Source organism: Pleurodeles waltl, chromosome 8, assembly GCF_031143425.1.
Source record: "Pleurodeles waltl isolate 20211129_DDA chromosome 8, aPleWal1.hap1.20221129, whole genome shotgun sequence".
Lineage (NCBI taxonomy): Eukaryota > Metazoa > Chordata > Amphibia > Caudata > Salamandridae > Pleurodeles > Pleurodeles waltl.
The window spans coordinates 1,517,267,626-1,517,280,450 of record NC_090447.1 but is presented as its reverse complement, the minus strand read 5'-3'; the positions used below and the strand labels follow the sequence as shown (position 1 = coordinate 1,517,280,450).

The 12,825-nt window shown below is 39.6% G+C and overlaps 5 non-coding genes across 5 annotated transcripts; all 5 read left to right on the top strand.

The window, feature by feature from the left end:
* The first annotated feature begins 4,124 nt into the window (after positions 1–4,124).
* On the top strand, positions 4,125–4,197 carry TRNAF-GAA (transfer RNA phenylalanine (anticodon GAA)). The gene has a single exon. It is a non-coding gene; the product is annotated as a tRNA-Phe (tRNA).
* A 1,279-nt stretch (positions 4,198–5,476) lies between these two features.
* TRNAF-GAA (transfer RNA phenylalanine (anticodon GAA)) lies at positions 5,477–5,549 on the top strand. Its single transcript has one exon. It is a non-coding gene; the product is annotated as a tRNA-Phe (tRNA).
* A 494-nt stretch (positions 5,550–6,043) lies between these two features.
* On the top strand, positions 6,044–6,116 carry TRNAF-GAA (transfer RNA phenylalanine (anticodon GAA)). Its single transcript has one exon. It is a non-coding gene; the product is annotated as a tRNA-Phe (tRNA).
* A 1,673-nt stretch (positions 6,117–7,789) lies between these two features.
* On the top strand, positions 7,790–7,862 carry TRNAF-GAA (transfer RNA phenylalanine (anticodon GAA)). The gene has a single exon. It is a non-coding gene; the product is annotated as a tRNA-Phe (tRNA).
* A 1,624-nt stretch (positions 7,863–9,486) lies between these two features.
* Positions 9,487–9,559, top strand: TRNAF-GAA (transfer RNA phenylalanine (anticodon GAA)). Its single transcript has one exon. It is a non-coding gene; the product is annotated as a tRNA-Phe (tRNA).
* The last annotated feature ends 3,266 nt before the right edge of the window (positions 9,560–12,825 follow it).

The window sequence follows — 12,825 nt, the reverse complement described above, 5'->3', positions numbered from 1 at the left end:
GGCAGAATCGAAAAGAGAAGCAAAATTGAAAAGGAAAAGGATACCAAACAGGAGATATTCCGGTCCAGAATGGGCATATGTAGTCAATGACGATTGGACTGACGAATTTGTATCTCTTAGCCTCGAGAACGAAGAAGAAGAGATACCAATAGAAAAGAAAAGTTTTATGGACTCTGTCGATTGAAAGGGTAATAAATGATATTGCTTGCTACAATCTAACGTGATACAACCAGCTGAGACATTGCTAAACCGGATAAGACACTTGCTGAACTGATAAAAGACTGAGTTATTGCCGAATTGAGACAAATGCTGCTAACCGATAAGTGACTGGCCTCTTGAAGAAAACTGTGTGAACATTGCGCTCGTTCAGCTTTGTAACTGAATTGCTAAATAGTTTCTTTATAGGTGCTTCTAGCTCTCTGATTCTATACAGATCATAATCTTATTATGATAACATTTTCGTAGGAGCGAGTGAGTGTAAACATACGTTTATCTTTAAGGCCAAATGGACATTCATGATGAACGGACTTGACCCTGTCATTCCAGGTGTATATTACATTTGTGGGTATAATGCCTATTATCGTCTTCCAAAGGGATGGTGGGGGAGATGTTATTTGGGTATAGTGTTCCCAAAGGTTTATCAGCTGGATGACCTATCGATGATTCAAAAGACATCTGGATCCCATCGTATCCAGAAAAGAGAGACCGCAGCTGCTGTGATAGGAGATATTTTTGGAGCCATGATTCCTTCATTGGGAGTTGTGTTGAATTCCATCAAAATAAGAAAGTTGTCTACTATAGTGGATAACATGTTGACAAAGTTTTCAGGTGCTATAATCCTGATAGATGCTGAACTTGCAGCGGAAAGATCTATGACTCTTCAAAATAGGCTTGCCTTAGACATTCTTTTAGCAAAGGATGGCGGCGTTTGCAAAATGCTTGGTGCGCGCCACTGTTGCACGTATATTCCAGACAACAGTGTGAAAATTAAAACTATGCTTGCTAATCTAACAAAGGAGAGTGCAGACTTGAAGGAATTGAAAGAACCAGGAGTGTGGGAGAAGGTTGGAAAAGGACTTGCTTCAGTGGGAAATTGGCTTGGTGGCATTTGGAATGGAATATTACTAAAAATAATACAGGGAATATTAATAGTACTGATTTGTATATTTGGAATTTGGGGAATAAAAAGGGGAATAATAATGATTATGGCAAGAATTAAAAGAAGGAAGGAAGAGAAAATGATGAAAAGGATGGCAGAAGAATACAAAGCGAAAACTAGGGGAACTAAAAGGAAAAGAGAACTGACAGAATTTTAATGGAATAAAATTTGTGGCAGTAGTTTGTGTGATGACAAGTAGTCATCAGAGGAGGGATTGATGACGCAGAAATGAAGGTTTTACATTTATTAGCGCATAAACGTAGTGCTGCAATAATCGAGTGTGACTTTAATCGAACTAATAAAGATTGTACGGGGACAAAATGTGCCCTCAGAGTAGTTTGCCAACATTTATAAGCGTGCTTTATATAACGTGATGTATTAGAAGTGCACTAATCCGACATAATCGTAAACGTGTGCTATGATTTGCTTGTTTGAAATGTTTTAGCTTAGCATAACTTTAGTGCAGGCTTCGGCCTAGTTGCCTTGTCTCACGATTTAGATGCTCGTATTTTTCCAATGTGCTAATAAACGTGTATTTTTGCTTGAAGCTGTACTTTTCCACTGAGATCGTTCACATGCTTATCTTAAGGTTTCGTGCCAGCCTGGCATTTTTCTCTTTGCTCCAAGGTCAATCTGCAGGTGCGGACAATGGAAGCTCTGAAAGTGAGTTAATTGGTATAAAATGTTGCAACTTGCGTACCCGTCTCCAAGGTTAATGTATGCTTAAGTAAAAGCTTGAGAACTGTTGTTTTTGATTGGACAATTTGAAGCCAACCTATGAACCCTCCAATGGAAGACCCTACTGGATTTGAACTGTTGTCTATTTAAACCAGGTGCACGAGAGGAAAGTGGCCATTATTGGACATCCCGCCATTTTGCAGGACATTGCAGCTATTATGGCCCACCTTGCTGCGACGCCATTTTGAAAGAGACTTTGATGCTTTCTCTAATCGAGAGAAAGAGACTTTAAATGATTCTTGCCCTAGAGACTTTAACTTTGATCCCTTCGCATGAAGTAGTAGTTTATCTTGCCGCCGTGAGGCAATTGCCCCGTCCACCCCTGCCCCTTTGCCCCGTTCCATGCTGATCGAGAAACGGTACCTGTGAGACGAAGACTTCCTTGAATGCTGATTGTAATTGGTAAATATGAAAGGAAATTGTACAATTGCATTGTTTTTCTTTTAGGTAACCAACTGCTGATTTTTGATAAGAGCCCTAGTTAGGAGTTTTTCTAAATTAATGTTGCTAAATTGTTTTTGCATGAAGTCCACATGCCGATGCTAATTTGAGGTTAGATGAGGATTCCTTTTGTTGCACGATGCAATTTGAGACCTTGTTATGCTGACTAAATGTATGCAATTAGCTCATTACAGATTATAGTTTTAGTGATTTGCATTGCTATCATCGAATGCCTTGTTATTCAAATGCTGCATAGATTGCACCTGTTTCGTCGTTATGGACAGCTATTAATGTTCATTTACGTTTATCATTTGGTGTTGAGACACATCTATATTGTGCTAGCTTTGTTAATATAGGAAAATAAATTCATTAACTTTGAATAAACTGGTGTGGTTATTCATGACCGAAAGGTCATGGTTCGCCGAAATGTATTCTGGATTAATTGTTAAGTGTTATGTTGATCAGGGCATTGCTTATGTTCGTTATTGATTATTGATTTGATTAAATTGACTGATCTCGGGTGAAGAGAGTCCCACTTAGCCAAAAGATTCATCGGCCGAAAGAGCGTCCAAGTACAGGTAAATTATTAGTACGGAACGCTCTATCACCTACAATGATTAAGAATCATCAGGAAGGTATTCTCTGACAGCTGGCTGAAATAGCTCAGTTGGGAGAGCGTTAGACTGAAGATCTAAAGGTCCCTGGTTCAATCCCGGGTTTCGGCAAGGACTGAGCACCTAGCTATTTAGGTGTAGTTCTCTCTTGGAGTCAGCTTCAGTAGACATTTTAGTACATAGATGAAACCTTTTAATAACCTGATCGACATACCATCAGTAGAGCACAGCACTTGCGTTCTATCTTCCTTTCAAAATGGCTTCCACCTCTCTTGCCTTCAGCTTTGACTTCCATTATTTCCAGTTTCTATCTTGATTTTAATGTAAACCTTAGGCTGCATCATCTTCCATTTTCCCATGAACCAAGCTGTCAGATGATATAGCTTGCTTACTCATCCCACACATTTGTGTGCCTATTCAGAGTTTGGAATAAAAGAAGTACCTACGTTGCGCACCAAAAAAGTAAATGAGTAATTGCACCCAGTTAGCTGCAGAAGGATACCGGAAGTTTAAGACATAGCTGTACCCTCAAAGTGAATGATTTCGAGGTGTATGTCTTGTCTACAATGATTAAGAAGAATACGGAGGGACCTGTGAAATAAGTGGCCCAAATAGCTCAGTTAGGAGAGCATTCGACTGAAGATCTAAAGGTCCCTGGTTCAATGCTGGTTTTTGGCAAGGACTGAGCACCTAGCTAATTAGGTGTAGTTCTCTGTTGGAGTCAGCTTCAGTAGACATTTTAGTTCATAGATGAAACCTTTTAATAACCTGATCGACATACCATCAGTAGAGCACAGCACTTGCGTTCTATCTTCCTTTCAAAATGGCTTCCACCTCTCTTGCCTTCAGCTTTGACTTCCATTATTTCCAGTTTCTATCTTGATTTTAATGTAAAGCTTAGGCTGCATCATCTTCTATTTTCCCATGAACCAAGCTGTCAGATGATATAGCTTGCTTACTCATCCCACACATTTGTGTGCCTATTCAGAGTTTGGAATAAAAGAAGTACCTAGGTTGCGCACCAAAAAAGTAAATGAGTAATTGCACCCAGTTAGCTGCAGAAGGATACCGGAAGTTTAAGACATAGCTGTACCCTCAAAGTGAAAGATTTCGAGGTGTATGTCTTCTCTACAATGATTAAGAAGAATACGGAGGGACATGTGACGTAACTGGCCGAAATAGCTCAGTTGGGAGAGCGTTAGACTGAAGATCTAAAGGTCCCTGGTTCAATCCCGGGTTTCGGTAAAGACTCAGAAGACAGCTTGTTAGGCGTGTTTCTTTCTTGGATTCAGCTTCTAGTGACATTTTATTTTATTGATAAAACCTTTCATCAACCTAATTGACATACCATCAGTACAAGACAGTACTTGTTTTCTATCTTCCTTTCAAAATGGATTCCACCTCTCTTGCCTTCAGCTTTGACTTCCATTATTTACTGTTTCTATCTTGATTTTTAGGTAACCCGCAGTCTGCATCAGTCTCCATCTTTCCATGAACCAAAGTGTCGGATGAAATAGCTTGCTTACTCATGCCACACATTTCTGTGCATTAGATTGCTAGCCTATTTAGAGTTTAGAAAAAAAGAAATACCTAGCTTGCACAATAAAAAACGAATTCATTATTTCCCGTTTCTATCTTGATTTTGATGTAAACCGTAGCCTGCATCATCTTCCATTTTCCCATGAGCCAAACTGTCAGATGATATAGCTTGCTTGGTCATGCCACACATTTCTGTTTATGAGAGTGGTAGCTTATTCAGAGTTTAGAAAAAAAGAAGTACCTACCTCGCGTAGGAAAAAAGTAAAGGAGTAATTGCCCCCAGTTAGCTACAGAAGGATACAGCAAAGTGTAACACATAGCTGTACCCTCACAGTGAATGATTGCGACTTATATTTCTTGTCTACAATGATTAACAATAATAAGGAAGGCACTGTGAAAAAACGGGCTGAAAGAGCTCAGTTGCGAGAGCGTCAAACTTTAGATCTAAGGGTCCCTGGTTAAATCCTTGGTTTGGTCAAAGACTGAGCAGCTAGTTCGTCAGGCATGTTTCTTTTTTGGAGTCAGCTTCCGGTGACGTTTTATTTAATTAATAAAACCTTTCATCAACCTAATTGACATACCATCAGTACAAGACAGTACGTGTTTTCTATCTTCCTTTCAAAATGGATTCCACCTCTCTTGCCTTCAGCTTTGACTTCCATTATTTCCCGTTTCTATCTCGATTTTAGGGTAAACTGTAGCCTGCATCATTTTCCATCTAACCTTGGACCAAAGTGTCAGATGATATAGCTTGCTTCCTCATGCCACACATTTCTGTGTATTAGATTGCTAGCCTATTTAGCGTTTAGAAAAAAAGAAATACCTAGCTTGCGCAATAAAAAATAAATTGACTAATTGTGCCCAGTTAGCTGCAGAAGGATACAGCATACTTTAACACATAGATGTACCCTCCTAGTGATTGATCAGATGCCCCTTGTTGCCTACAATGATTAAGAATCATCAGGAAGGTATTCTCTGACAACTGGCCGAAATAGCTCAGTTGGGAAAGCGTTAGACTGAAGATCTAAAGGTCCCTGGTTCAATCCCGGGTTTCGGCAAGGACTGAGCACCTAGCTAATTAGGTGTAGTTCTCTCTTGGAGTCTGCTTCGGTAGACATTTTAGTTCATAGATGAAACCTTTCAATAACCTGATCGACATACCATCAGTAGAGCACAGCACTTGCGTTCTATCTTCCTTTCAAAATGGCTTCCACCTCTCTTGCCTTCAGCTTTGACTTCCATTATTTTTAGTTTCTATCTTGATTTTAATGTAAAGCTTAGGCTGCATCATCTTCTATTTTCCCATGAATCAAGCTGTCAGATGATATAGCTTGCTTACTCATCCCACACATTTGTGTGCCTATTCAGAGTTTGGAATAAAAGAAGTACCTAGGTTGCGCACCAAAAAAGTAAATGAGTAAATGCACCCAGTTAGCTGCAGAAGGTTACCGGAAGTTTAAGACATAGCTGTACCCTCAAAGTGAATGATTTGGAGGTGTATGTCTTGTCTACAATGATTAAGAAGAAAACGGAGGGAGCTGTGAAATAACTGGCCGAAATAGCTCAGTTGGGAGAGCGTTAGACTGAAGATCTAAAGGTCCCTGGTTCAATCCCGGGTTTCGGCAAAGACTCAGAAGACAGCTTTTTAGGCGTGTTTCTTTCTTGGATTCAGCTTCTGGTGACGTTTTATTTAATTGATAAAACCTTTCATCAACCTAATTGACATACCATCAGTACAAGACAGTACTTGTTTTCTATCTTCCTTTCAAAATGGATTCCACCTCTCTTGCCTTCAGCTTTGACTTCCATTATTTACTGTTTCTATCTTGATTTTTAGGTAACCCGCAGTCTGCATCAGTCTCCATCTTCCCTTGAACCAAAGTGTCGGATGAAATAGCTTGCTTACTCATGCCACACATTTCTGTGCATTAGATTGCTAGCCTATTTAGAGTTTAGAAAAAAAGAAATACCTAGCTTGCACAATAAAAAACGAATTCCCTAATTACACCCAGTTAACTGGAGAAGGATACAGCAAAGTTTAAGACATAGCTGTACCCTCACAGTGAATGATTTAGACTTCTGTGTCTTGTCTACAATGATTAAAAATGATACGGAAAGCTTTTCATGACACCTGGCTAAAATATCTCAGTTAGGATAATGTTAGACTAAAGATAAAAAAGGTCCTTGGTTCAATCCTGGGTTGTGCCAAAGACCAAGCACTCACCTTGTTAGGCATGTTTCTTTCTTGGAGTCACTCTCAAGTGACATTTTATTTCATTGATAAAAACTTGCATCAACCTGATCGACATGCCATCGGTACAAAAGAGCACCTATTTTCTATCTTCCTTTCAAAATGGCTTCCACCTCTCTTGCCTTCAGCTTTGACTTCCATTATTTCCCGTTTCTATCTTGATTTTAATGTAAACCGTAGCCTGCATCATCTTCCATTTTCCCATGAACCAAGCTGTCAGATGATATAGCTTGCTTGGTCATGCCACACATTTCTGTTTATGAGAGTGGTAGCCTATTCAGAGTTTAGAAAAAAAGAAGTACCTAGCTCGCGTAGCAAAAAAGTAAAGGAGTAATTGCCCCCAGTTAGCTACAGAAGGATACAGCAAAGTGTAACACATAGCTGTACCCTCACAGTGAAGGATTGCGACTTATATTTCTTGTCTACAATGATTAACAATAATAAGGAAGGCACTGTGAAAAAACGGGCTGAAAGAGCTCAGTTGCGAGGACGTCAAACTTTAGATCTAAGGCTCCCTGGTTAAATCCTTGGTTTGGTCAAAGACTGAGGAGCTAGTTCGTCAGGCAAGTTTCTTTTTTGGAGTCAGCTTCCGGTGACGTTTTATTTAATTAATAAAACCTTTCATCAACCTAATTGACATACCATCAGTACAAGACAGTACGTGTTTTCTATCTTCCTTTGAAAATGGATTCCACCTCTCTTGCCTTCAGCTTTGACTTCCATTATTTGCCGTTTCTATCTCGATTTTAGGGTAAACTGTAGCCTGCATCATTTTCCATCTAACCTTGGACCAAAGTGTCAAATGATATAGCTTGCTTCCTCATGCCACACATATCTGTGTATTAGATTGCTAGCCTATTTAGCGTTTAGAAAAAAAGAAATACCTAGCTTGCGCAATAAAAAATAAATTGACTAATTGTGCCCAGTTAGCTGCAGAAGGATACAGCATACTTTAACACATGGATGTACCCTCCTAGTGATTGATCAGATGCCCACTTGTTGCCTACAATGATTAAGAATCATCAGGAAGGTATTCTCTGACAACTGGCCGAAATAGCTCAGTTGGGAGAGCGTTAGACTGAAGATCTAAAGGTCCCTGGTTCAATCCCGGGTTTCGGCAAGGACTGAGCACCTAGCTAATTAGGTGTAGTTCTCTCTTGGAGTCAGCTTCAGTAGACATTTTAGTTCATAGATGAAACCTTTCAATAACCTGATCGACATACCATCAGTAGAGCACAGCACTTGCGTTCTATCTTCCTTTCAAAATGGCTTCCACCTCTCTTGCCTTCAGCTTTTACTTCCATTATTTCCAGTTTGTATCTTGATTTTAATGTAAAGCTTAGGCTGCATCATCTTCTATTTTCCCATGAACCAAGCTGTCAGATGATATAGCTTGCTTACTCATCCCACACATTTGTGTGCCTATTCAGAGTTTGGAATAAAAGAAGGTTGCACACCAAAAAAGTAAATGAGTAAATGCACCCAGTTAGCTGCAGAAGGATACCGGAAGTTTAAGACATAGCTGTACCCTCAAAGTGAATGATTTCGAGGTGTATGTCTTGTCTACAATGATTAAGAAAAAAACGGAGGGACCTGTGAAATAGCTCAGTTGGGAGAGCGTTAGACTGAAGATCTAAAGGTCCCTGGTTCAATCCTGGGTTTCGGCAAAGACTCAGAAGGCAGCTTTTTAGGCGTGTTTCTTTCTTGGATTCAGCTTCTGGTGACGTTTTATTTAATTGATAAAACCTTTCATCAACCTAATTGACATACCATCAGTACAAGACAGTACGTGTTTTCTATCTTCCTTTGAAAATGGATTCCACCTCTCTTGCCTTCAGCTTTGACTTCCATTATTTACTGTTTCTATCTTGATTTTTAGGTAAACCGCAGTCTGCATCAGTCTCCATCTTTCCATGAACCAAAGTGTCGGATGAAATAGCTTGCTTACTCATGCCACACATTTCTGTGCATTAGATTGCTAGCCTATTTAGAGCTTAGAAAAAAAGAAATACCTAGCTTGCACAATAAAAAACGAATTCCCTAATTACACCCATTTAACTGCAGAAGGATACAGCAAAGTTTAAGACATAGCTGTACCCCCACAGTGAATGATTTAGACTTCTGTGTCTTGTCTACAATGATTAAAAATGATACGGAAAGCTTTTCGTGACACCTGGCTAAAATATCTCAGTTGGGAGAATGTTAGACTAAAGATAAAAAAGGTCCTTGGTTCAATCCTGGGTTGTGCCAAAGACCAAGCACTCAGTTTGTTAGGCATATTTCTTTCTTGGAGTCACTCTCAAGTGACATTTTATTTCATTGATAAAAACTTGCATCAACCTGATCGACATGCCATCGGTACAAAAGAGAACTTATTTTCTATCTTCCTTTTAAAATGGCTTCCACCTCTCTTGCCTTCAGCTTTGACTTCCATTATTTCCCGTTTCTATCTTGATTTTAATGTAAAGCTTAGGCTGCATCATCTTCTATTTTCCCATGAACCAAGCTGTCAGATGATATAGCTTGCTTACTCATCCCACACATTTGTGTGCCTATTCAGAGTTTGGAATAAAAGAAGTACCTAGGTTGCGCACCAAAAAAGTAAATGAGTAAATGCACCCAGTTAGCTGCAGAAGGATACCGGAAGTTTAAGACATAGCTGTACCCTCAAAGTGAATGATTTCGAGGTGTATGTCTTGTCTACAATGATTAAGAAGAATACAGAGGGACCTGTGAAATAAGTGGCCGAAATAGCTCAGTTGGGAGAGCGTTAGACTGAAGATCTAAAGGTCCCTGGTTCAATCCCGGGTTTCGGCAAAGACTCAGAAGACAGCTTGTTAGGCGTGTTTCTTTCTTGGATTCAGCTTCTGGTGACGTTTTATTTAATTGATAAAACCTTTCATCAACCTAATTGACATACCATCAGTACAAGACAGTACTTGTTTTCTATCTTCCTTTCAAAATGGATTCCACCTCTCTTGCCTTCAGCTTTGACTTCCATTATTTACTGTTTCTATCTTGATTTTTAGGTAAACCGCAGTCTGCATCAGTCTCCATCTTTCCATGAACCAAAGTGTCGGATGAAATAGCTTGCTTACTCATGCCACACATTTCTGTGCATTAGATTGCTAGCCTATTTAGAGTTTAGAAAAAAAGAAATACCTAGCTTGCGCAATAAAAAAGAAATTGACTAATTGTGCCCAGTTAACTGCAGAAGGATACAGCATACTTTAACACATAGATGTACCCTCCTAGTGATTGATCAGATGCCCACTTGTTGCCTACAATGATTAAGAATCATCAGGAAGGTATTCTTTGACAACTGGCTGAAATAGCTCATTTGGGAGAGCGTTAGACTGAAGATCTAAAGGTCCCTGGTTCAATCCTGGGTTTCGGCAAGGACTGAGCACCCAGCTAATTAGGTGTAGTTCTCTCTCCGGAGTCAGCTTCAGTAGATATTTTAGTTCATAGATGAAACCTTTTAATAACCTGATCGACATACCATCAGTAGAGCACAGCACTTGCGTTCTATCTTCCTTTCAAAATGGCTTCCACCTCTCTTGCCTTCAGCTTTGACTTCCATTATTTCCAGTTTCTATCTTGATTTTAATGTGAAGCTTAGGCTGCATCATCTTCCATTTTCCCATGAACCAAGCTGTTAGATGTTATAGCTTGCTTACTCATCCCACACATTTGTGAGCCTATTCAGAGTTTGGAATAAAAGAAGTACCTACGTTGCGCACCAAAAAAGTAAATGAGTAATTGCACCCAGTTAGCTGCAGAAGGATACCGGAAGTTTAAGACATAGCTGTACCCTCAAAGTGAATGATTTCGAGGTGTATGTCTTGTCTACAATGATTAAGAAGAATACGGAGGGACCTGTGAAATAAGTGGCCGAAACAGCTCAGTTGGGAGAGCGATAGACTGAAGATCTAAAGGTCCCTGGTTCAATCCCGGGTTTCGGCAAGGACTGAGCACCTAGCTAATTAGATGTAGTTCTCTCTTGGAGTCAGCTTCAGTAGACATTTTAGTTCATAGATGAAACCTTTTAATAACCTGATCGACATACCATCAGTAGAGCACAGCACTTGCGTTCTATCTTCCTTTCAAAATGGCTTCCACCTCTCTTGCCATCAGCTTTGACTTCCATTATTTCCAGATTCTATCTTGATTTTAATGTAAAGCTTAGGCTGCATCATCTTCCATTTTCCCATGAACCAAGCTGTCAGATGATATAGCTTGCTTACTCATCCCACACATTTGTGTGCCTATTCATAGTTTGGAATAAAAGAAGTACCTAGGTTGTGCACCAAAAAAGTAAATGAGTAATTGCACCCAGTTAGCTGCTGAAGGATACCAGAAGTTTAAGACATAGCTGTACCCTCAAAGTGAATGATTTGGAGGTGTATGTCTTGTCTACAATGATTAAGAAGAAAACGGAGGGACCTGTGAAATAACTGGCTGAAATAGCTCAGTTGGGAGAGCGTTAGACTGAAGATCTAAAGGTCCCTGGGTCAATCCCGGGCTTCGGCAAAGACTCAGAAGACAGCTTGTTAGGTGTGTTTCTTTCTTGGATTCAGCTTCTGGTGACGTTTTATTTAATTGATAAAACCTTTCATCAACCTAATTGACATACCATCAGTACAAGACAGTACTTGTTTTCTATCTTCCTTTCAAAATGGATTCCACCTCTCTTGCCTTCAGCTTTGACTTCCATTATTTACTGTTTCTGTCTTGATTTTTAGGTAACCCGCAGTCTGCATCAGTCTCCATCTTCCCTTGAACCAAAGTGTCGGATGAAATAGCTTGCTTACTCATGCCACACATTTCTGTGCATTAGATTGCTAACCTATTTAGAGTTTAGAAAAAAAGAAATACCTAGCTTGCACAATAAAAAACGAATTCCCTAATTACACCCAGTTAACTGCAGAAGGATACAGCAAAGTTTAAGACATAGCTGTACCCTCACAGTGAATGATTTAGACTTCTGTGTCTTGTCTACAATGATTAAAAATGATACGGAAAGCTTTTCGTGACACCTGGCTAAAATATCAGAGTTGGGAGAATGTTAGACTAAAGATAAAAAAGGTCCTTGGTTCAATCCTGGGTTGTGCCAAAGACCAAGCACTCAGCTTGTTAGGCATATTTCTTTCTTGGAGTCACTCTCAAGTGACATTTTATTTCATTGATAAAAACTTGCATCAACCTGATCGACATGCCATCGGTACAAACAAGCACTTATTTCCTATCTTCCTTTCAAAATGGCTTCCACCTCTCTTGCCTTCAGCTTTGACTTCCATTATTTCCCGTTTCTATCTTGATTTTAATGTAAACCGTAGCCGGCATCATCTTCCATTTTCCCATGAGCCAAACTGTCAGATGATATAGCTTGCTTAGTCCTGCCACACATTTCTGTTTATGAGAGTGGTAGCCTATTCAGAGTTTAGAAAAAAAGAAGTACCTACCTCGCGTAGCAAAAAAGTAAAGGAGTAATTGCCCCCAGTTAGCTACAGAAGGATACAGCAAAGTGTAACACATAGCTGTACCCTCACAGTGAATGATTGCGACTTATATTTCTTGTCTACAATGATTAACAATAATAAGGAAGGCACTGTGAAAAAACGGGCTGAAAGAGCTCAGTTGCGAGAGCGTCAAACTTTAGATCTAAGGGTCCCTGGTTAAATCCTTGGTTTGGTCAAAGACTGAGCAGCTAGTTCGTCAGGCAAGTTTCTTTTTTGGAGTCAGCTTCCGGTGACGTTTTATTTAATTAATAAAACCTTTCATCAACCTAATTGACATACCATCAGTACAAGACAGTACGTGTTTTCTATCTTCCTTTGAAAATGGATTCCACCTCTCTTGCCTTCAGCTTTGACTTCCATTATTTCCCGTTTCTATCTCGATTTTAGGGTAAACTGTAGCCTGCATCATTTTCCATCTAACCTTGGACCAAAGTGTCAGATGATATAGCTTGCTTCCTCATGCCACACATTTCTGTGTATTAGATTGCTAGCCTATTTAGCGTTTAGAAAAAAAGAAATACCTAGCTTGCGCAATAAAAAATAAATTGACTAATTGTGCCC